The following is a 23,313-nucleotide window of genomic DNA, read 5'->3' as shown; positions in this document are numbered from 1 at the left end:
GAAGTTTCCGTGTTTGCAGAAATATCATAGACATAAGCTGGTATTGTCTTTGCCAAGATGCTCAGGGCCAACATGAGGGCTGGCCGTACACAAATGCTGGGTGTTAGGAATATTTCCTCTCTGGCACACACAAACTGAAGCAAGAAGCAGAGGAGTTATTTACTCTTGCTTTGAGCAAGTCCAAACAGAACTCCCAATCTGTTGAATACAGTGTAGAAAGTGAAACCAAAATGTAGGTCTGTGCTTACTCTAGTGAAATACTTATTATTTTCACTATGTTTCCTTATACAAACATCAGTTCTAGAAATCAAGCCAATGTAGAACAGAGGAACGCTTGTGTCTTGGCCTCCAGTTCTCTGGCCAACATAAAGCAGAAAGTTTTGGTAGTCTTCCAGGATATAAAACACAATACAGGCTTAATATTATGTGGGCTAATACACAAAAACTGCTTAGAAACTCACATAACCACAAGCAGCAATAGCAGCTTTTCAGAGCTGCTCACTAAGGGATGATGTGTTAGGTGCAAGCACTGAACATGAACAACTTGGTGAAATGTCCAGGCTTCCTGGAGAACAGGAGCACACGAAAAAAACAGGGTTAGTGCAGCACATTTGCATTAACCCAGATTAAAAAACTCAGAGGTGCTACATGCCAGTGACAAAGCTGATGACAGCCACATGTAGTTTCGTATAATCAGACTGCTATGCTTTGGAGAAAATAATGTCCTATACAGTGGGCTACATGGGACAAAGGCACGAGCAAATAAGATGGAAAAAACAAGGAAGCTGTTCTCTGCTGCAGGTTAAGGGGCACATTTCTCCGTATTTCGTCACTTAGTGGCATTTTACATTTCAGCATGAAGCACATGCAGCTGAGTTGCACAAGGAGATGCCACAGCAATGTAGCAAATCGTCAGCTCACCTGCAGGCCAATGAGCAGCAACGACAGCTGGTGATTTTGCAGTAAATATTAGTAGAGGATAAAGAAAAAGAAGCATGTTAGGAACCAATGGCAATAGAAGCTTGTCAATATACTCATGTGTATGGAATGGATATTATAATAGTTTTAAGTGGACAGTTAGAAGTTTGAGGAAAGGCAAACATCCCTAAATGCGTATGCTTTGACTTTCAGTTACAATAGGAATATTGTCTGGCTGCAAACTGCAGGAGCAAGAATCCGTTGTTGTCTTTATTAGCATGAAGTTTGCTGTTTGTGTGGGCTTGCGCATGTGTGTGTTTTCCTGTTCAGTGTGGAATAAGAGCCTTAAATTATGATATTAAACTAAAACCTTTGAAATGGCCTTGAAAGCATAGGGATTCAACAGTACACACAGTGCATAACGTGTCTGCCAAACTTTCTATTTTTACCTCTTTCAAGCTATTTTAATACCACTCCACTTGGGAAAGAAAACAGAGTCCCTTCTACTGTTAAGAATACATTCTTTTTTTTTTTTTTTTTTTTTTTTTTTTTACTTTATGTTTTGCTTTCCAATTACCTAAATGTCATGCATGGATAAAGGGTATTGATTATGCCTCTGTTTTTCACTTTTTTTTTTTTTTCTTACAGTCAAACCATAGAGTCAATTAATCTGCATTGCATATTTAGGAAGATAATCAGTTATTAAAACGGAAAAGAGGCAGAAAAATTAAAATGAAGCCATTGAGTCTATATCTAGTATGTATCCACAAGATTTTCATATAGTTGTGTTTCAAAATAGTAAGAATTTAAAATTATTAGATACCCTGAGGAAATGCTCATTTCATATTTTATATGCCTTGCAAATCATGCAAAGCTTTCTGGGGTTTTGACATTTATTTGGGGGGGGAAAAAATCACAAGACTATATTCAGGTTTGTTGATATGAATGTACATATAGTCAATTTCCTCACATGCAATTTGAGATAAAGCAGAGGGAGGGAAAGATGCAGGTGTTCATCATGTTTTACCACTGCATTTGCTGTCTAAATACCACATGATTGTGGTGATGTGTAAATAGACGGGGTTAGTCTGCTTGAGCTGCCAGCACAGCTACTGGTATTACTGCTCCAGTAGCCCTGCCACGGTGGAATGCCCAACCCTGGACCTGGAGCACCTTGGCCAAGGGCTCTGAAGCCCCTTGGGGGACATCTGGCATTGAAACATTTCTGCATGTGTGGTCATGCAGAGGCTTTCCCTCTGGCACACAGGAAGGAGCTCCCCACACTTCCCCAGTGCCCTGCAGGGCCGAAACCAGGTGAAGAAGGGAGGGAATTTGCCTCTGGTGCTCTGCAGAGGCTGGAGGGCTCCAATCAAGGTATGTGAATGCTGTATTCAACAAGGCTAATGCTTCCCTATCACAGAGAGGGATAGCGAAGGTAAACACATTAAAGATGTTCACTTACTGCAGTGCTGACGGCTATGTAAACTAAAGATGGCTGCATAGATTATATACCAAAAAGCCCTTCAGCAATGATTACTCTGTGGCTGTACTGAGAGCTGCTTCAGCTATGATCCTAATCTTCTCTCTACCACTCTGTACTACCCCTTGCCAGTTCTTTGGTTTCTCATATCATGCTTAGCTATTTCTTTAAAGTTTCACCTGAGCTCCTTGGAGTGCTAGTACAGCACACACACCATGAGCCCCAGTCCCTGTTTGAGACCCCCCAGGTGCTAGCACAGCACCAATGGCAGTAGAACTTGCATGCTAGACTGGGTTGTGAGCCTCTCGCTGAAGAACATGTGACTAATGGCAGGCAAAGAATGCCAAGGAACTAGGCTTGGTCTCTGACTTTCTTTTAAACTTTTCTGTAATAGTCACATTTGCTTCTTTTCCAAGGAACATGACCGTTAGTGTATTATTGCATTTTTGTTTGCTGATTCTCTGAAATAATCTGAAGCAACCTGAAGCACATTAAGACTGAAAAGAAAACTGTTGCATTTTCAGGCCTAATTTAAAATGTATGTAGTCAGAGGCAAATAGCATTCTTAACTTTCAGCCTAAGACAGCTGGTAGAACATATGACAAAATATTTGGCATTGTTCTCACCTTCAGAATGTGTCATGGTTCTGAGGGAAGTCTTCTTTGTGGTCTTGAGGGTTTCTTAAATACTGTCAGGCTCCAGAACTGGAATTTGCTTCCGACACTTTTTAAAAAATGTAATCTTTTCTTCAATTAAGGGACTATGTCTACAATCCTTTTAAATATTAGCAAATTCTACATACTGGAAGTATAGCATTTCCTAGTTGAAAGCAAATATAAAACAGCTGTAAAGGTCATTTTTTCTTCAGGTTTTATGTAAGCAAATAAGTAAAAGGGGAAGGTGATTACAAAACTGCGAAGTTTTGTTTCAAACATACTTTTCAGTTTCCTGACCCAAGCATAAACACACATACGGCTAAGTTCTGTTCTCATTAATATGAAATATTGTGTAAGGGATTTCATTTCCTTTAGGAGGAACTGAACCCAAATTCAGAGCACACATAGCAGCACTGCTCCCACAGATTAAATTCACCAAACAATTTCTGTTGGAGGGGACCTCGGGAGTTTCTCTGCTCCCACCTCTCTCTCAATGTGGGACCAACTTTGAAAGTAAGTCAGGTTTCTGGAGGCCTTGTGCCCATGAGTTTTGAAGGTCTTTAAAGACAGAGACTCCACAGGCACCCTGGGCTAATACTTCACTCCAGCGCCATCCTCTTTATGCTATGTAGACCAGGCAAGCTAAAACACCAATTATTTGGTTAGACAGCATGTATTTCATCAGCTAGCTAGTAGATAGGGATGTGAAATTGCTATTAGTAACAAGGTAAGAAGATAAAGAAGGGTTTGTAGAAAATAACTACCCTAGTTTGTCATATAATTTGTGTCTTTTTTTCTGTAAGTCCAAATGTAAAACAGAATCTATTGTGAACATCATTAAGTTGATACAAAAAAAAAAATCCCAGACACACTCACACAAGAATTACTCTATCATTTATTTCTGTGATTAGTCTTTTCTAACTCACCAAAATTAGTTGGTTTTAATCACTGTTGCAGTCTCATTTCCTTTGTAAATATGTATGGGAGTGCTGAGAGGGTAAGAGTCATTAAGGCCTGAATGGTAGTGCCTTCGGCTTAGGCATCAGAACAGCTGTATCCTATTCCTGCCCCTCCTGCCTGCTCTGTGAAATACTCCCAAGCTGTTTCATCTCATTATGCTTTTCACTATTTCTTTTTATTTATTTATTTTTTCCTTCCAGGCTAAAACTCTGGAAAAAAAAAAAAAACAAAAACAAACAAACAAACAAACAAACAAACAAAAAAAAAACACATTGAGAAATAGTCTTAAGGAGGTATTCCCTCACTTGGTGGTTCTCTGCAAAGCTCCTGACTAGCAAGAATGGCACTGAACTTCTCAAAGCCCTCCCCTAAATCTGATAATTAAAGATGAGATTGAAGGGTTCAAAGCTGATACTTCAAAAGATCAGTTTCATTTCATTAATGCTCCCTGCACCCCTCCTACTTCAGTTAGGATTTTTGTCACATAAAGTTCATTAATTATCATACTTTGGGATCTTCACAGTTTGAAAATAATCACAAAGCATTTGGAGTTATAGTTTCAGAGGATTAGTTCATTATACTCAGAGACTGTTGTATAACCATCGTGCCTAAGTTATCTGATGACAACAACAAAAAAAGACAAGGGAAACATTTAAAACAGCTTTTTTTCCCCATCATTCTTTTTGTTTAAACACATTTCCATTGTCACTCTGCTGTGAAGCTAGGCAGTCAAACATAAAACATTGCCAATTGCAAAATCCAGATGTTGTGGAATCTTAACTAGACATATTAGTTGCTTTGCTGTGTGTATGTATATATACATATACATGATTAAAATAAAGATCCTGAAAAATACTACTATGTCACTCACCTGATTGATATACTATAGATATTTAGAAGAAAAAGAAATCATGCTTCCTACGCATATTGAAATACTTTAACTAGTTAGAGGAAAAGAAAACATAGCGAATACACTTCAGGACATATTTTCCTCTTACATAGGAATGAACAATTAGAGAAAATTCCAGGCTGCTCCTAAAAAAATACACCAATTCTCGGAGTGGAGTTAATGTAGGGGATTATTTCTCCCATTACCAATCTCACTGGGTTTGGACATTATTAGTTTCTCTAGACTGCAGGTTATAAATAATAAAAAGAAAATTTAACAAAGGAGGTCATGATAGTTGGGGTTACAAAAAGTAGGAGGGTAGCACAGGAAAAGTAGTGGACAGGAAAAACTGAGCTTCAGAACTGTTTTGTTGGTGTTTGTTTGTTTTGTGGGGTTTTCAGGGGCGGGGGGAGTGGGTAAAATGGAATACAGATACTTTGTCCAAGTTCCATATGCAGAGATCCCCATGAGAACAGTTCTTGTTCTTCTACAAGAATATCAGATGCCTCTGTGCAACTCTTCTTTTCCTCATCAGCCCTTGTGATCTATCATTCATCCTTCGGGGAGAAACAGCAGAAAGGGTATGCCAATGCTTGCTATACCACTGCAGGCTATACCAGAAAAGAGATGCAATGTCAACAGTACACACAGGAAGAAAGACCCTTAAACTAACCCACGTAGCTCTATAGGAAGTGGGTTGCAAGAAAGTGGGAAAGTACAGTGGATACTCTGCCTTCTGGCAGGTCTCCAGAATATCTAGCAGGCAGAGAAGGAAGGCATGGCTTTTCAGAGCTAACACTCAGCTCTGGCCTCATCCTCTCTCTGCAAGGATTTAAAGACTTTTCTCAGAATTTTTTTTCCCATAGTTTTTATAAAAAATAAATAAATAAAAATCTGGCCATTAAATAAAAATTTAAATCACACATTTCCTCCTTTTAAGACTGTGCTGGCTTCTAAGCTGCCTTTAATTCTTTAAAACCAAACAACAGTGGGATGAATGGAGATATTATGGCTTGGGAATAGAGAGGCACTGGTATCTCTCAGATATTGGGTAGATATGAGAATCTAGTGTTCTTCTGGAGTTATAAACCCTTGTTTATCTCCCAGAGTCATCTGTGGGAGAAAGGGCAGCCCCATTCAGTTGAGAGAGGCTTTGCAATGCTAAACTTTGTGAAAAGCAAACCAGCATTAACTAAATTGTTGTAAACTTCAGAAAAGTCAGTTCAAAAAAGCACAATGTCAAATCCTCATCTGGAACAATCTCCAGTCAGCAGAAGAATGATGGGCATGTGGCCCATAATCACAGGATCACAGAATGGTCGAGGCTGGAAAGGACCTCTGAAGATCGCCCAGTCTAACACCCCTGCCGAGCAGGATCACCTAGAGCACATTGCACAGGATGGCATCCAAGAAGGTTTTGAATATATCCAGAGAAGGAGATTCCACAACCCCTCTGGGCAACCTGTCCCAGTGCTCTGACACCCTCACAGTAAAGAAATGCCCCCTCATATTCAGACAGAATTTGCTGTGGTTCAGTTTGTGACCGCTCTCGTCCTCTCACTGAGCGCCACTGAAAAGAGACTGGCTCCATCCTCTTGACACACTCCCTTCAGATATTTATACACATTGACAAGATCCCCTTTCAGTCTTCACTTCTCCAAGCTAAACAGACCTAGCTCTCTCAACCTTTCCTCATGATGTGACATTATGTTACATTTTTCATTTCAAATAATTCCAAATTACTTTACAATTATATATACAGCTTGCCTAACCACTTAAAAGCAATTACTGATGGGGAAAGCTCAAGCAGAGTCACAAGCTGGCAGAGGATGTGTAGCAGGTGGAAAACTGAGGCAATCTCTTGAGTGACCAAGGTTTGGTTTGCTGCTCTGTGTAATACTGAGAGGTTATTTAGGTCCCTACCCAAAAAGTGGTTAGTACTGCTTGCTATGATCCAATAAACAATGCAAAGCTGATGAGAGAAAATGGTGACTGTAATTTTTAAAGTTTCTTTTGTACATAGCTAAAAAGGAGAATTTTTTACTCAGAAACTTCTACAAGATGCTTTACTCGATTTTCAAGATCTCACAGAGAAAAGAATGCATACTAAACTAATTGCGTGAAACTCAGAAGCTGTATCTCAGAATAATGAATGGCTCAGTAGATCTTGTGAGACTGAAAGTGTCTGGGTATTTTAAACACGATGCTTAGACCACTAAACTATCCCCTCCGGGAACTGAGTTAATGTTTCAATTTCAATTCAGTTAAATGATATCTCCTTGGCACATCAAGCTAGAGGAGTGCTGCCACCGTTAAAGAAAGGTATTTCAAGTGTTTGTCAGGGGCAGATAATGCACTCTGGTACTGTTATTCCATGCTTTGACATTACAAGGAAGCGCTCGCTTCCCAACCTACTCCAACAGCCACAGGAGAACAGAGAAACGGCTTGGGTGGCTCCGTAGTTCTTTATTATCAGGTTGAAGATCAGGGTGGCTGCTGTAAAACGGCTGCGAGATGAAAGTGTGGTGAGGTACAGGACCCCTGGAGCTGAGAAAACTGGAAGGTAAACCAGCTGGCAACGAGGAGTTGAGTAAGCCCAATACAGATTCTAGACATATAAAAGACAGTGAAAGAGAATCTGCCCTGTATAAAATCAGCTGCTAGTTTTCTGAAGGGGAGGAAACAATTGAGGGATTGAAATATTGTTGTAATAGTGGAAACTATTTCAATCCATCTGCTGTCGCTCTAGGGAGAAATCAAAATGCTGCACTCTCAGAGAGAAAATCAAGTTGTCTTCTGAGAAAGGGAGGAAAAGGGAGGCTGTGTTTCAGAGCCATTTCATACCTAGCACAATGTGCTGTGGTCACTGTGTCTCACCTACTCCTAATGGCCAAAGAGGCTTGTTCCTCCAGGTAATTGACATAGAACTGGATTCTGGTGTTTGTTCTGGCAAAGCCTGCGATGACTATCACATTTTCTGAAGATACTAATTGCAAGCCCCTAGTTAAAATTAGAGATATGCTAATTCGTTCTTTAAAAAATTAGCAGCTTCATGCAAATTAAAATGAGACTTCTGCATCATCAGTCCATGCTAGTTTAGCACTTACTCTCTACACAGCCTATTTTACCATCTCTGCACAGCCACAGCCTCCTAAAATATAGCTCCATCACTGATCACAGGGCTTGCAGCACAGCTCCCCGTGCTAGGGAGCTCTGTAGCTTGGCAGTGAGCATTTCTGGGTGATTTGTCATCCTTTGAAGGTGCGTCTCTGTCATTTTATTATTATTTTCTTTAGTGGGGTGACAACCTCTGATGATTTGAAATGCTGGGCCTGGAGCCAATCCTCTAGGCTCTTGGAAATGTGCTTGTCACCAATGAAAACCTCAGGCCACTGTTGTGGACAGGTGACAAATTCTCCCTATTTAGGTTGTAACCAGCTCTCAGTGTATGTGTTGTTAGTACAGTGTATGCATGTAAATCAAACTGCTAGTGCTGAGGATAAACAGTGACAGTGTTTGAAAATGTTTGAAGTTGTAGGGTCGATACAGAGAGAATAAACCTTGCCTGAGTTATGTTTTCACTGAAAACCCACCACCTACACATTTTTGGTTTAATTCTTTGTTATAGGGCTACACTGTTTTAGGGCTAATGAATTTCAAATGGCTTTACAAAGATTTGTCCTTAATATCTTAGCAGTATCTGCAGTACTGCTACGTTATCATCTATAATACTACAGTGGATCACAATATCTGCAGAAAAAATTAGAACAATTCTGCCCTTGTAGAATACCTACTATGGTGTGGGGGGGACAAATAAGCCTTGTGGAAATATAAATAATAAATTCTAATAGTCACACATTCATAAATAGGAAGAAGATATATGCACACCAATAAGGTATAGTGAAACAGGCACATTTCTAAGACTGACTGACTGGATAATTTTGAAGGAATCATTTTGTCACTTCTGGGCTCAGTTTCCAAATATGAAATGTAAGCTGATATGATTCTTACCACACTATGTAAATAAAATGCTTTGAGAATATGAATACAAATCAGCATAGAAATGCTAATATATTATTTTCTAGCTACAGCCCCATTCTGCACATGCAAACAGGGAGTGAAGCTGGATTTTTCCTTTTTGTACATAAGTGCCACTAGTGGAAGTTTTGCAAACCAGATTAGGTCCTTGGGGACATAAGTGCATTCCTACTGCTCACGGTGTGTTTGTACAGTTGCAAAGTAACTTAAACTACTAAGCAATTCTGCTTGTGAGTGTGTGAAAAATACCAGCCTTCATCCTACCTTGTTAGCTGCACTGGTTCTTCAGTGTTAAGCAAAGGAAGTATTGGAACCATAATATAAGAAATTGGGAGATACATGACTCATAAAATACAGAAGGAGTCTGCAGCCTTTTCAGGATGGGAAGAGACCAGTTCTGCCTGAACAACCTGGCTTCTACCAGTAGAAAACTTCTGCTAATTTGGCTCATTAAAAAAACTGTTCTTGAAAAAGCAAGAGGCTTCACTTAATTAAATGTTAGCTGTTTCTTGCATAATTTATATTTCACTTTGGTCAAAAGTCATCTGAGAACCCCGAAATACTATAGCAGAGCTATGTGATAAATTTTGCCTTTGTTTATATTGCTGCCATTCCACTGAAGTCTAAAGAATACTGTGTGGTGATCAGGTCTTGCTTAATTAATTTCACATAGAAGATGAAATACTGGAAAGCTGAATAACTTGTCCAAGGTCAGTGACACAATAGGGAGCTGAATTACCAGGAAACGACAACTTCTATTTGCCTGCTGAACTCACTAGACTCATTGAAAATTTAATTCCTGCTCTGCTGACTCATATGTAGCCACAGAGGTGTGGCTGCAGTGCGGGTCATAGAAGTCTTTCTAGGGACGCTGCTGAGTCACATCTTCTTGTTTGGGCCTATTCTGTGTATATATTCAGAAAGGATTGCCAGGTCTGGTTGTAATGATAGCAGCTGTTCAAACCGAAATACGATGCTATTCCTGCTGCCAGCAAGCACTGCAGTTTTTCTATCAGTTAATAAGCAGACAGCATTCTTCTTTAAAGTTAACCACAAAAATATCCTTAACTTAAGGAACAATACTTTTCAATAAAGATAGAAAAACAAAGTTAAAGATGTATATTTACATTTAACCTATTAAGATAAATACTTTGAAGGTTTTAATACACTCTTTAATTTTGAAATGTATTTAAAATATTTTTAGAGTCTGTGTGATTCAGAATAGTAACAGTGCCTATACAATTTATTTATTTTTTCCCTGCCATTCCAGTCCAGCCTGGGGTTATTCTTCTGCCAAGAGTTAAACAGCAAAAGAACTTGGCATTAGCTTTCATGAAGACTTTTACACATGCTTATGTCCAATGATTAATCTTATCAAAGTTAACAGGAATACTTATATTGTAAAAACTTAAGTATGTATTAAGTCTCTAACAGATTAGGGACAACATCAGCATTGATAGGACTGACTAAATATAGATAAAATATGTAAGTATTTAGAAGTCGTAGGACAATTTAAAAATAACTTTGCAAATAAAATCAGGGTATATTTGCTTGATATTGTTATCCCTTGTTCATGTTCCACAAACGTACAAATGAGTGAGATCTGCTATCCACAAACACGAGTTAGTCACAGCCATGCTAGTAAGGGGTGTGTAAGTAACTACATAGTTTTCTATCCAAGCACTTAGTTTTTTTATCACAGCACTGAAGTTAAATGTTTGAATTAAGAACAGTTTTAAGATCTTGCCTTTTTAATTTTTTTTAATAAAAGATGACAAAATCGCTTCATGGGAATGACAAGGTCGAGTCCCTTTGGGTTAGGATCGGCAGGGACAACAAGGCTAGTGTCCTGGTCGGGGTCTGCTATAGACCGCCGAACCAGGATGAGGAGACGGATGAGGAATTCTACAGGCAGCTGACAGAAGTTGCAAAATCTTCAGCGCTTGTACTCGTGGGGGACTTCAACTTCCCTGACATATCCTGGAAGCACAACACAGCCCTGAGAAAGCAGTCTAGGAGGTTTCTGGAGAGCGTGGAAGATAGCTTCCTGATGCAGCTAGTTAGTGAACCTACCAGGGGTGGTGCCCAACTAGACCTTCTCTTCACAAACAGAGAAGGACTGGTGGAGGATGTGATTGTCGGGAGCTGTCTTGGGCAAAGTGACCACGAAATGGTGGAGTTCACTATTCCTGGCGAGGCCAGGAAGGGGACCAGTAAAACCGCTGTATTGGACTTTCGGAGGGCTGACTTTGAGCTGCTCAGGACACTGGTTGGTGGAGTCCCTTGGGAGGTGGTTCTGAAGGGCAGAGGGGTTCAGGAAGGCTGGGTGCTCTTCAAGAGGGAAATCTTAATGGCGCAGGAACGGTCTGTCCCCACGTGCCCAAAGACGAGCTGGCGGGGAAGAAGACCAGCCTGGCTCAACAGAGAATTGTGGCTTGATCTTAGGAGAAAAAAGAGGGTTTATAATCTTTGGAAAAGTGGTCAGGCCACTAGGGAGGACTTTAAGGATGTAGTGAGGCTGTGCAGGGACAAAATTAGGAAGGCCAAAGCTCATCTGGAGCTCAATCTGGCTACTGCCGTTAAAGATAACAAAAAACGTTTCTATAAATACATCAACACAAAAAGGAGGACTAAGGAGAATCTCCATCCTTTACTGGATGCGGGGGGAAACTTAGTTACAAGAGATGAGGAAAAGGCGGAGGTGCTCAATGCCTTCTTTGCCTCAGTCTTTAGCGGCAATACCAGTTGTTCTCTGGATACTCAGTACCCTGAGCTGGTGGAAGGGGATGGGGAGCAGGATGTGGCCCTCACTATCCACGAAGAACTGCTTGGTGACCTGCTACTGCACTTAGATGTGCACAAGTCGATGGGGCCGGATGGGATCCACCCAAGGGTACTGAGAGAACTGGCGGAGGAGCTGGCCAAGCCACTGTCCATCATTTATCAGCAGTCCTGGCTATCGGGGGAGGTCCCAGTTGACTGGCGGCTAGCAAATGTGACGCCCATCTACAAGAAGGGCCGGAGGGCAGACCCGGGAAATTACAGGCCTGTCAGTTTGACCTCAGTGCCAGGGAAGCTCATGGAGCAGATCCTCCTGAGAGTCATCACGCAGCACTTGCAGGGCAAGCAGGCGATCAGGCCCAGTCAGCATGGGTTTATGAAAGCCAGATCCTGCTTGACGAACCTGATCTCCTTCTATGACAAAGTGACACGCTGGGTGGACGAGGGAAGGGCTGTGGATGTGGTCTACCTTGACTTCAGCAAGGCTTTTGACACCGTCTCCCACAGCATTCTCCTCAAGAAACTGGCTGCTCTTGGCTTGGACTGGCGCACGCTTTGTTGGGTTAGAAACTGGCTGGATAGCCGGGCCCAAAGAGTCGTGGTGAATGGAGTCAAGTCCAGTTGGAGGCCAGTCACTAGTGGCATCCCCCAGGGCTTGGTGCTGGGGCCGGTCCTCTTTAATATCTTCATCGATGATCTGGACGAGGGCATCAAGTGCACCCTCAGTAAGTTCGCAGATGACACCAAGTTAGGTGCGTGTGTCGATCTGCTTGAGGGTAGGAAAGCTCTGCAGGAGGATCTGGATAGGCTGCACCGATGGGCTGAGGTCAACTGCATGAAGTTCAACAAGGCCAAGTGCCAGGTCCTGCACCTGGGGCGCAATAACCCCAAGCAGAGCTACAGGCTGGGAGAGGAATGGTTGGAGAGCTGCCAGGCAGAGAAGGACCTGGGAGTGATGGTGGATAGTCGGCTGAATATGAGCCAGCAGTGTGCTCAGGTGGCCAAGAAGGCCAACGGCATCCTGGCTTGTATAAGAAGCAGTGTGACCAGCAGGGCTAGGGAGGTGATTGTCCCCCTGTACTCAGCTCTGGTGAGGCCGCACCTCGAGTACTGTGTTTAGTTTTGGGCCCCTCGCTACAAGAAGGACATCGAGGTGCTTGAGCGGGTGCAGAGAAGGGCGATGATGCTGGTGAGGGGCCTGGAGAACAAGTCCTACGAGGAGCGGCTGAGGGAGCTGGGCTTGTTCAGCCTGGAGAAGAGGAGGCTCAGGGGCGACCTTGTCGCTCTCTATAGGTACCTCAAGGGAGGCTGTAGCGAGGTGGGGGTTGGTCTGTTCTCCCACGTGCCTGGTGACAGGACGAGGGGGAATGGGCTTAAGTTGAGCCAGGGGAGTTTTAGGTTAGATGTTAGGAAGAACTTCTTCACTGAAAGGGTTGTGAGGCATTGGAACAGGCTGCCCAGGGAAGTGGTGGAGTCACCATCCCTGGAAGTCTTTAAAAGACGTTTAGATGTAGAGCTTAGGGATATGGTTTAGTGGGGACTGTTAGCGTTAGGTCAGAGGTTGGACTCGATGATCTTGAGGTCTCTTCCAACCTAGAAATTCTGTGATTCTGTGATTCTGTGATCTGTGAAACCAAGCTTCCACCTACAAATCAAATGACAGCTCCATATCCTAAGGAGGATCCTTTTGCTTACTCAAGTGGACAGAGGTTACTCATTTTACAATACCTTACTCTTTAGGTACTCCCTGAGCATGGCTGTCATACCCAGCCCTTTTTTCCCACATCTGCTCTTTGCAGGTGCTGAGCAGCAGCCAAGTTCTCTCCACACTTGTCAGGGAGAGAGCACAGCACGCTGCAAAGACTGTGCCATCAGGTTGAAAGATGTTGTTGGTAGAAGTCTTTGCATGTCTCTAAAGAAGATGGGTATATATCATGAAGGAAAGCCCCTAACAGAGAATGCCTTGGGGAATAAAAGTAGCTTTAAGTAATTTCAAAGGGGAAGCAAACCCCTGGGCATGAGTGGAAGAGGTGACAAGAGCCTCTGCACCTCATTCAGGGGCCTGATGGCAAGCACGGAAGTAGCCTTATGGTAATTTCTTCTTGGAAATTCCTGTTCAATCTTATCAGCATTTTATATAGGCAGTTTCTCCAAAAGGTATAGAATATGGGGTATCCAAAGGCTTGATGAGATTGTACCCCTCTTTTTATAGCCTGGTTTTGAACAGGCTGGGATGAATCTGTACCCTCTGGGAAACACCTGTCATTTTCATTTTTGGATTTATACCTCAGAGGCACAGTGCAGTCAAAATGGTTAAAGTCTATGAAGAAGTTAAGTATAAAGTGATGAAGGTAATACTGCAACCTGTGTAAGCAACTAGGTGAGAGCCTTTTGTTTGATTCCACTACTCTAGGGTGCAGTATGGCTTTGTGAAAAGGACTAACTGAGGTCCCCAGCAGCAGTCTTTACTGAGAGTGGGTAGCCCCATTTTCATCTAGGAAGGCCTGCAGAAAGTGGATGCTTAACAAGCTTAGGAAGAAAGAAGTGTGCAACTGTTTTCAGGGCTGTGGAGCAGCAGTCTTTCCCACATGAATCTCACCTCGCTTGAGAGCAAAATGACATTTTCTATAAACCTGAAAACACAGTTGGTAAAGGTCATTCTTTGCAAAATAGTATAAAGATGACCTATATATGGGGAAGAAAGAAAGAGAGAGAGAGAGAATTAATGAAAAGGTGAGCACCACAGCAAAATAAAAAATCTGAAGATGTATTTAGACACATGGTTGGTAGTTGTCATTTTTTTAATTTTTGTGGTTACTCGTTATTTAAGAGAAAAGGCTGTCTTGAGAATAGAACTCCCCTTCTGGATTGTCACTTCAGAATAAATACTTCTCATACGTCCTATGAAAGACCTTTCATACTATTAAAGGTCTTCATACTAGTAAAACACTTTGTAAGCTCTGCACTATCAGAATAAAAAATCTTTTATTTTTTTCTATAAGAACTTTCTATTTTTATATTTCATGAATTAAAAAGGTCATGAGCCAAATTAAAAAAAAAAAAAAAAAAGGAAAAAATGAAAGAAAAAAATGTTTTGTAGATGCTGAACATGAGATATAATAAACATGAGAATTTATTAGAAAATATTGCACATTACTCATCACAGAGATGTATTCTTAGCATAATAAAATAAATCCAGGAGAGATTTACCATCTGATGTTACCCTCCCTTACTTGACCATAAGATGCTCATTCATCCATTTCTTACTGGATCATTTTAAAAGCACCTTCTTGTCACTACCATGCTATTCTCCTGCCCTTCCCTGCTGAGCTGATCCATTTACTGAACTTGAAGAAGCAGAACTGCCTCCTCTAAGTTACTGAGTACATGTACCAGAGCCAGCAGGAGATGGGCAGAGAACAGTAGGGTTTTAAAGAAGGTGGGGAGGAAATTTGAAGGTAGTAAAGGACAGAAAGGAGGATGTTTGACAAACTTTCCACGTCTAGTAAATTTAAGAGAAAGTTAAGAAATAGAGAACAAAAGGGGGAAAAAAGCATCTGTGGATAGAGTAGGCCACCGGTCAATCATTTGAACATCTTGGGGCAAAGGAGAAAAAGGATCTGGAGGCAATGGGTATCAGTGAAGACCTGTGGAGAGGAGAGTTGAAGTTATTATCAGCTGTGTATTAAAGGTCAAATCCTACAGAGTGTATTTAAAGTTTGGTTCTTCTTTCATTTATAATTGCTTAACACTGATGTAGCTCTGCTGACTTAGCCATAGCAAGCTTCATGATCTGACCCTGATTAGTTGGTTATTTTGTGTGTTGTTGGATTTTTGTTTGTTTGTTTTTCTGTTGTTTTTTGTTGTTGTTGTTGTTGTTGTTTGTTTTAGAGCCAATGATGCCTATTTTAGACCATCAGATCTACTGATATTCTGAGTTGGACTTTCGTCATAAGGAAGAAGTCAGAAAGTGCAAAAAGAGCATTTTTTGTTATTGTTGCTGTTTTTTTTCTTGAAAAATGACATTTAAATGGCATTTAGGGCAAAAGAGATGGGACATCTGTTAATCTTGATTGTTCCAACCACAGAGTGAGAGAAGGTTTTATCCCTTCATCTATTCATATTCAGTTAGTCTCATACTGGTTTCTCACTACTAGAATGACAGAGATAGCTGAGCATAACTGTGCTTATTCATATGTGGACAGAGCCTGTAAAGAAATACAAATTCCCCCTTAGAGATAATGACCAAATTGTGCTTCGCGTGAAACTGGAGTGAAATTTCAATACCTCTACTGGATCAGGGAGGTGATGTGATTCCAGTTATTATAAACACATCAGATTGTAGCTTATTGAATATAAAAAAAAGGTAAAAAAATAACAACCTAATAAGTAACAAAGCAACAGAGGCAAGACATCATTGCTAAGAAAACTTTAGCTTTAATATTCTCTGATTTTTATCCTAAATTTACAGAGCTGAGAGGACATTATCCCAGGCTTTTGCCACAAAAGGTCCTGTATCACTATCTTCTTTTGTGCTTTTCATGCCAGTCAGCAGCTTTCTCACCAGGACTCCACCAGAGCCCCTTATTCTTTCTTTCTCTTAGCTGCCTAACAGAACTGAGCTTATTTAACATCTGTCACAGACACCACACTCACACTTCTTAGTGCAGTGTAAAGACAGTCAAGTTAGCTTCTTTACAGAGCAAATTACGCTGTGCAGAGCACACCAGCAGATGCTGCTTCTGGCACCCTACCTAATCTGCTAGAATTATCTTGGCTATCTCAGCTTGGTACTGCATTGTGCAGGGGAGACATAATACAGTTGATGCGAATGCCTTGGTTTCTACTTCCAGTATTTTAAAATGGGGTTGTTTTGCTTCCTTATAGGAGTACTATAAAGATAAAAGCATGCATACTTTTGAAGTACTCAGGCAGCATGGTGAAAGAAACAGTGAATGACTCCACTGGAATCCTTTTGGGGTGGTGCAAGCTGAGCTGGCCCCTCAGTGAATGATTCCTTCCAAATACAAGTCAAACAGTGGATCAAACACAGAGAAATATGAGAAGGAAGGATTTCTCCTTATCCCCAGTCAGACTAGTAGCCATTCAAGCACATAGTTTTGGAAGAATATGTAAAGTAAGAAAAGAGGGAAATTACTAGGTTGTGAAAGGGCAAGAAAGGAGAATAGCTTAATTAAATTAACTGAGGGAATATTTACACATTTCTGAGATTTACCTATTTCTGAGATTTGCAATTCTGTAGAATAATCTCCCAGAGGAAGTCATGAAAACCTCATCACTGAGCCATTTTAAATGAGTTGGAATAGCTCTACAGCGAACATCAGTGTGTGGGCTGTGGACTGGCTTATGGCTTCTCTCTCTTTCTAATCAAGCACACTCCCCTTATATCTCTGTGGCATGAACTGTGACATAATCCATATCAACACGTTAATGTATTTGAATTTTAAAACCTGCATAAATACTTATCACAAACAAATTAATAAGATTACCAAGAGGATTAACGTGCTGTTGTTTGTCACTCTTCTGTTTTCTGTGGCCATACAATGTAAGTGTTAATTTAAAACTTTTGGATCATTCTTGAAAGCATTTCATGATGTGGATTCCCCTTTTACACACATTTCTGTTGAAAACTTTCCACCATAACTTTGCATACCAAATATTTCTTCTATTGTCTAATCCTTTGAAACTTAAAGTAATATCTTTATGGGTCAAGATCCTTTGTTTTCTCTTTTTGTACATTTTAGCACAGACATTTCTGAATTCATGAAGGAATATTTCAGAGGATTTGAATTGGCATTGCACAGTCCTTGGGACAGAGCCCCAAATGGATCCTCTGCAGAAGAGATGAAAACAGCAGCATCAGAGGTCACAGTTCGCGATGACTCATGTGGCATTTCTTTGGCATTCATTACCAAATGGAGACTCTTACATCTGAACCATCTATTACCTGAACTGTGCGCTGTCATTTTGTCTCTAACACCTTGTGCTGCAACTGTGGAGTAGCTATTTCACATATGGTTTCTCCAATCTATCTACCAACTGGGATAAGTAACAAGGTCTAAATATGTAGTACACATTGCATAGTACACAACTTCAGCCTGGCTAATTCTGTTGCTACTCCATGGAATTAATTCCATTTTAGCTTACTCTGATACTTTTTTTACTTTATTCATAAATACCTTGATTCTTTAGCAGACAAATTATTAAAATTGAAATGAGAAAGGTGGCTGTAAGTGGTATTTATTACTAGGAGGAAGACAGTAGTTACTGGACCCACTGAATTTTTTCCTACTATTTCAATTAGAGACAATATTGTTCTTCACTTTCTATTGGAAAATTATGCTTGAAGTTTGCATGAAAAACATCTGCTGTATTCCACCCTAGCACTGGCATTTGTTCAGAGATAGATTAAATCATTCATTCCATATATGCTAGTAAATTTAGTTTCCCTTCTGCTAAAGCTGTTATTGATGGTGGGTTATTGAAGCACTCATTTTCTAAAAGCCGATTTCAAACTTTTTCCAATTTGACTACTCAGCAAGTAAATAATTTACTTTTATCTTTCCCTATTCTTTGCACCTTGAATGCAATGGTTGGTTCTGGACACACAGCATTTTGAAACGTCAGGCAATCAGGCTTTCCCAAACATAACTCTTGAACATTTCTTTTAGTCTTGACTGTTGATGATGATGCAGACAGTGTTCTTCAGAATTCTTTATTTTAGCATAACATGGTTATTATAACATGAGCAAAGGTAATCAGAATCCCAGCTGATTACTTTTTTACATTTTCTATCTTGAAACATGAGAATGGCACATTAGAACAGAGCTGCTGTACAACACACACCAGCAATTCCCTCAGCAGTGGGGCACCTGTGTGCAGCTAACACAGTAGTAGTGTTTTACACATTTCAGCATTTTAGATAAAAGCAATTTGGCTTTCCTAAAATTAAATCTTAATTTTTTTAAATTGGTATATTTATTACCCTTTTACAGTAAGATAAAGTGGGATTTAAACATCTCTAGCAAAGGCAACATAGCTAAATGCCACCAGAAACAAAATGAAAGCAATAGAAACTCCGAAATCTCTGATTCTTTTCTTATAGCCACTTGCAAATGATTTTCAAGGGGAATTAAAGAAGTTAAGCACCTAAGTCCTCGTGACATTGTCTATATTGTGGGGTAGCTACACTCCATGGTGCGTTTTACACTCATGGCCTGCTCATTATCCTGAAATTTTCCAGAGCAGTGCAGCTCTCTCCTAGCCCATGTATCTAGGCATTATAGGTGCACATCCAGGTCTAATTCTGAAGAGGAATCTGGACATAACTGGACATAGGTACATACCTGGGCCTCAGATACTGGGGACACACACAGAGACACAAAACTCACACAGACTGTTTAAGTAAATAGGAGCTATGGCAGTGCCTTAAGTATTCCTTTTCATCACTTTGAATTCCCCATCCTTATTTCTGTATTCTAAACTACCTCTTAGCCAGAGTCAGAAAGGAGATCTTCCAAGATATTGCAATGTTTTTTATGTCTTTCTTGTATTCATCTTAATACTCAATTTTAAACTGAATCCAAATAGAGTCCAATGCCCCAAACCACATTATATTCTTAGACCAAAGATGAATTGATCCTATTATGTGTTTGACAGGATCAGGACTCTGAATTTGTTACAATGTTGATTTTCATGCCAATACATCTTGACTTCCCAAGATATACAGAAGAAAGTGTTCAAAAATGTTTACATGCATACTTGAGCCTTGTACAATAGCTACCATTGTTTACCATTGTTGCACAAGACCTTTCTTCACTTTCATGTACAAAGAATCACTACAGAAAGCTATGTGTGGATGGTAAGTAGTAAATTATTAGTATCTCTAGGCAAATTTTGTATCTGCCAATTTTTATACTGCAGAAATTGCCCCTTATATGTAGTTTACAATCCTCCTAGTGGTACTTAAAGATTATTATGTTTGAGAAACTGAATGATTACTTCTTTCTTATGATAATTCATGTAGTTTCATAGATTTTTATGCAGAACATATATACTAATATCTAGGGTTGTAATTCCTCCATTGTATCCAGTGCAAGCTGAGCTCTGTAAAATAAAATGGCTATTTACAATCTCTGTTGCAATAAAGTCCTGTGTAAACTTCAAGAAATAAGCTGTCTATACATATCATTATTAAAAATAGACTGTAAGTGAGGCCAAATAATATCTTTCTAAAACTACCAGGATATTTCATAAGAGTCATCCACAAATCTGTCTTGTAAATGATGTCATGTATGAAGAGAAATTAATGAGATCTGGATAGGCTATGTATGTAAAGGAAACCTGACTAGAAATACAATTCTCATGCCTGCCTTTTGCTTCCATTGCAAACAGTAGCTGGGTAAATTAAAAAAAAAAAAAAAAAAAAAAAAAAGTGTGATTAGAATGAAACCTCTGCAGCATACCGTCCGAGGCTTTCAGTCACCAAAAATGAAAGTAATGAAAATCAGGACATGAACACTGGCTGTGTCAGGCTTTGGGGAAATAATAGCTGTCTTTCAAATTAGAAGGTTTTGCAAAGCCTGTTAGGGAGTACACAGCAGCAACCCAACTCTGCTCTCATGTTAGGGAATCCAAAACACAATTCAACCAGCAGTGCTGCATGCAGGCTTCACAAATATTTGATTATATCTCCTCTAAGAGCTTAACAAAATCTAAATGAATATTTGGAAAGGTGACTAATAGCTTAGCATAAACACTCCAAACAAGTCTTTCTAGGCATTTGTATAAAGCCACTCAAATTAACCTGCTCTTTGTATGTGTCTGTACATCTAAATCCTTTACCTTCCTTTTATTTGTTACATAGCATTCACATAGACCTATATGCTGGACAAATGTGTATTAATGAAATTACTTGCTACATAAGAATAAGCAATTAATTTACAGCATATGCCAATAGTATACAGTAAAAGAATAATGCTTTCAGTCATTTGTTCACTTTCAGACTTTTTTTTTTTTAATAATCTGATCCCTTCACCAAGGCTAACCCATCACCCAGGTTACTCTATCATTTGTTTAACTTTAAGCTGATGTTTCTAGTTAAGCAGATGGTAGACAGTTTCAGCCCAGTCTTGGGTATATCAGTCTCTTCACCCTGTGACAGCAAAGAGAGCTGAAAGATCACAGAAACAACTCCAGTGGAAAAAGCTATTACATTTTATTAACTAGGGCCCTGAACCAGGAATCATTGCTGTAACAATGCAAAGTGGAGGTAAAATATCACCTCATCAATGTGATAGAATTTTACACCCATTTCATACTTATGCAAATGATTGCATACGTGAAAGGCAATAATGAATAAATGGACCAAACCACACAGTCGGATTAGAGGTGAAAATACAAATTTATTTACGATTCACTACAATGATAGAGCAAAATTTTAAACTACCGTTTTTTTTTTGTTTTGTTTTGTTTTGTTTTGTTTTTTCCAGGGCAAGTTCTTCCTTAAATTCGTGTCCCACTTATGGCTATCACCAAATTGTAATACACCTTCAGATGGATGTGAACAAAGTTATAATGCACAAAATTTGTAATTGCTATGGGTTATATTAGTTGCTGGTAAGGTAGGAAGGCATGAGCTGAATGAGCTGAGAGTCTTCCAAATAAAAGGTTGCATTTTAGTTCATTAGCTTGTAGAAAAGGTACGGTTTTGATGAGAATCTTTCCTGGATGGCTGCTAATCTTTTCGTTCTGCACACAGATACACTGTTGCCTATTGTCATGGTAACAGTTAGCACTGCTGCTCTCTGCTTCTCTCTTTTCTCAGGGTATGGGCACCCGTGCACTTCTCTCCAGGTACAATTCTGTGATTCTTCTGCTCTTATCCTGAAAGCTTTGGATTTGCCCTTGCCTTTCACAGTTGATAATCCACCCCAACCCCCAGGAAAGGACCTTGCTTTGTTCTGGGGGACAGGACACCGTGATGCAAAGTGATTTTTTATTGTCTGACCACAGAAGCCACCAGCTCATGTCCATGTTCTGCCTCGGTCTGTGCAGCTGCAATTGGATCACTTGGCTCCCCAGACTCCTGCTGAAATTTGAGCACATATAACATGTTGTACATATGCACATGCTGACCAGCATATTACTATATTGAATAATTTTTATCTGGTAGTTGGAATAATGCACTGAAGAAAAAAAGAACAAAACAAGCACCCACATTTTAAGCATGTTTAAGCTCTTCCAGTCTTCCACTTGCTTGCAAACTCTGCCCACCTGGCTTTCTGTGCAAAGAGCAGGGTTGGACCCAAGCACACATCCCACCAATGAGCCTGCTTGTGCCTGCCTGCCTGTGATTCCCACCCCTGCATTTCTTCTGCTCTTTGCTCTTAGAGACCCTTCTTACATTCAGCTAAAACGACAATTTGCTTCTGCCAAGATGCATAGTTTCTGCAAGCTAGACAGACCTCTTAGAGTGAGATGTTTGTCCTGCTCATCATACAAACACACCACGGGAGTGACAGTGTTTTCCAAACCACCCCAGATCAACCCCACACTTGTCACACTCACCTGGTCTCCAAATGGAGCCCTGTGTTTGCAGACTTCTCAGCCAGCTCAGCAAAGGGCAAGCAGCTGCGAAGAAGCCCAGGGGCCACTTTGAGGGGCTACACCGACTGGCAGTGCTCCCAGAGGATTGGGGACAGGCTGATGTGCTCAGGGGGACAGCCTCAGCCCTCCCTCCCATGGGAGCTGGGAAAGGGACTCTGCACAGGACACAGATGGGGCTGCAGGCACCAGGGTGTTAAGCAGAAGAATTGCCACCTTGCCACAACCAGGTAGTTTCTTAGCTCCTTCGGATAGCTTAAACATGAGGATTGGAAGAGGCAACAGTATCTGTTAAGGAGACTTCAATACGATATCGAATAAAAACCTTTGCCATCAGTTCTAGACCTGTCATTATTAACTTGTCACTTGTTTTCACTAGTCCAGCAGCGTAAAAAGGATCTGCATTTCTGGTGTTAAAAACATAGCAGAAAAAGAAATATGAAGAACAAAAAAAGTTTTTTCATATCCTCATTACACTTTATTAAGGAATAAACCAGGGTGAGGAGGGTGCTTTTTATTTTCCCTTTCTGGCCACCTTTGCAATAAACATGCCAGCATGGCCAGGAAGCATCTCTTGACTCATTCAGTTAATGTTATTAGCTGTTTTTGCTTACCTTGTGTTTCACCTAGGGCTAACCTGAGTAAAACTTTGGTTAAAACCTGGATGGAGACCTCAGGCTTTGGCCCAGTATTTTTTCTGGGTGCAAATGGAAAAAAGTGAATATATGAATGTAGACTTTGTGCTACAGGCAATGCTTGTGTTGAATAATAATGCTGTATCCTTACCCAACACTGTTCATTTGCTGCTCTCAAAGCAGCTAATATTTACAATACTCATATAGTAGAGCATTGTTATTAATTATTAATATGCTTACAGATACAAGTTGAGATAAAATACAACTAAATACCTTGTCAAAGCCGTACAACAAAATCCAAATCTTTGTATTCTTGAAAAAAATAAGAGC

General features: G+C 40.3%; 1 long non-coding RNA gene across 1 annotated transcript; it reads left to right on the top strand.

The window, feature by feature from the left end:
- The first annotated feature begins 2,003 nt into the window (after positions 1–2,003).
- Positions 2,004–22,684, top strand: LOC311430396. Its single transcript, XR_014688763.1, has 2 exons — positions 2,004–2,292; positions 21,570–22,684. It is a non-coding gene; the product is annotated as an uncharacterized lncRNA (long non-coding RNA).
- The last annotated feature ends 629 nt before the right edge of the window (positions 22,685–23,313 follow it).

The sequence above is a fragment of the Aythya ferina genome (genome assembly GCF_964211825.1).
Source record: "Aythya ferina genome assembly, chromosome: 1".
NCBI lineage: Eukaryota > Metazoa > Chordata > Aves > Anseriformes > Anatidae > Aythya > Aythya ferina.
Note: the sequence above shows the minus strand (reverse complement) of the source record. Positions and strands in the feature narration are given on the sequence as shown.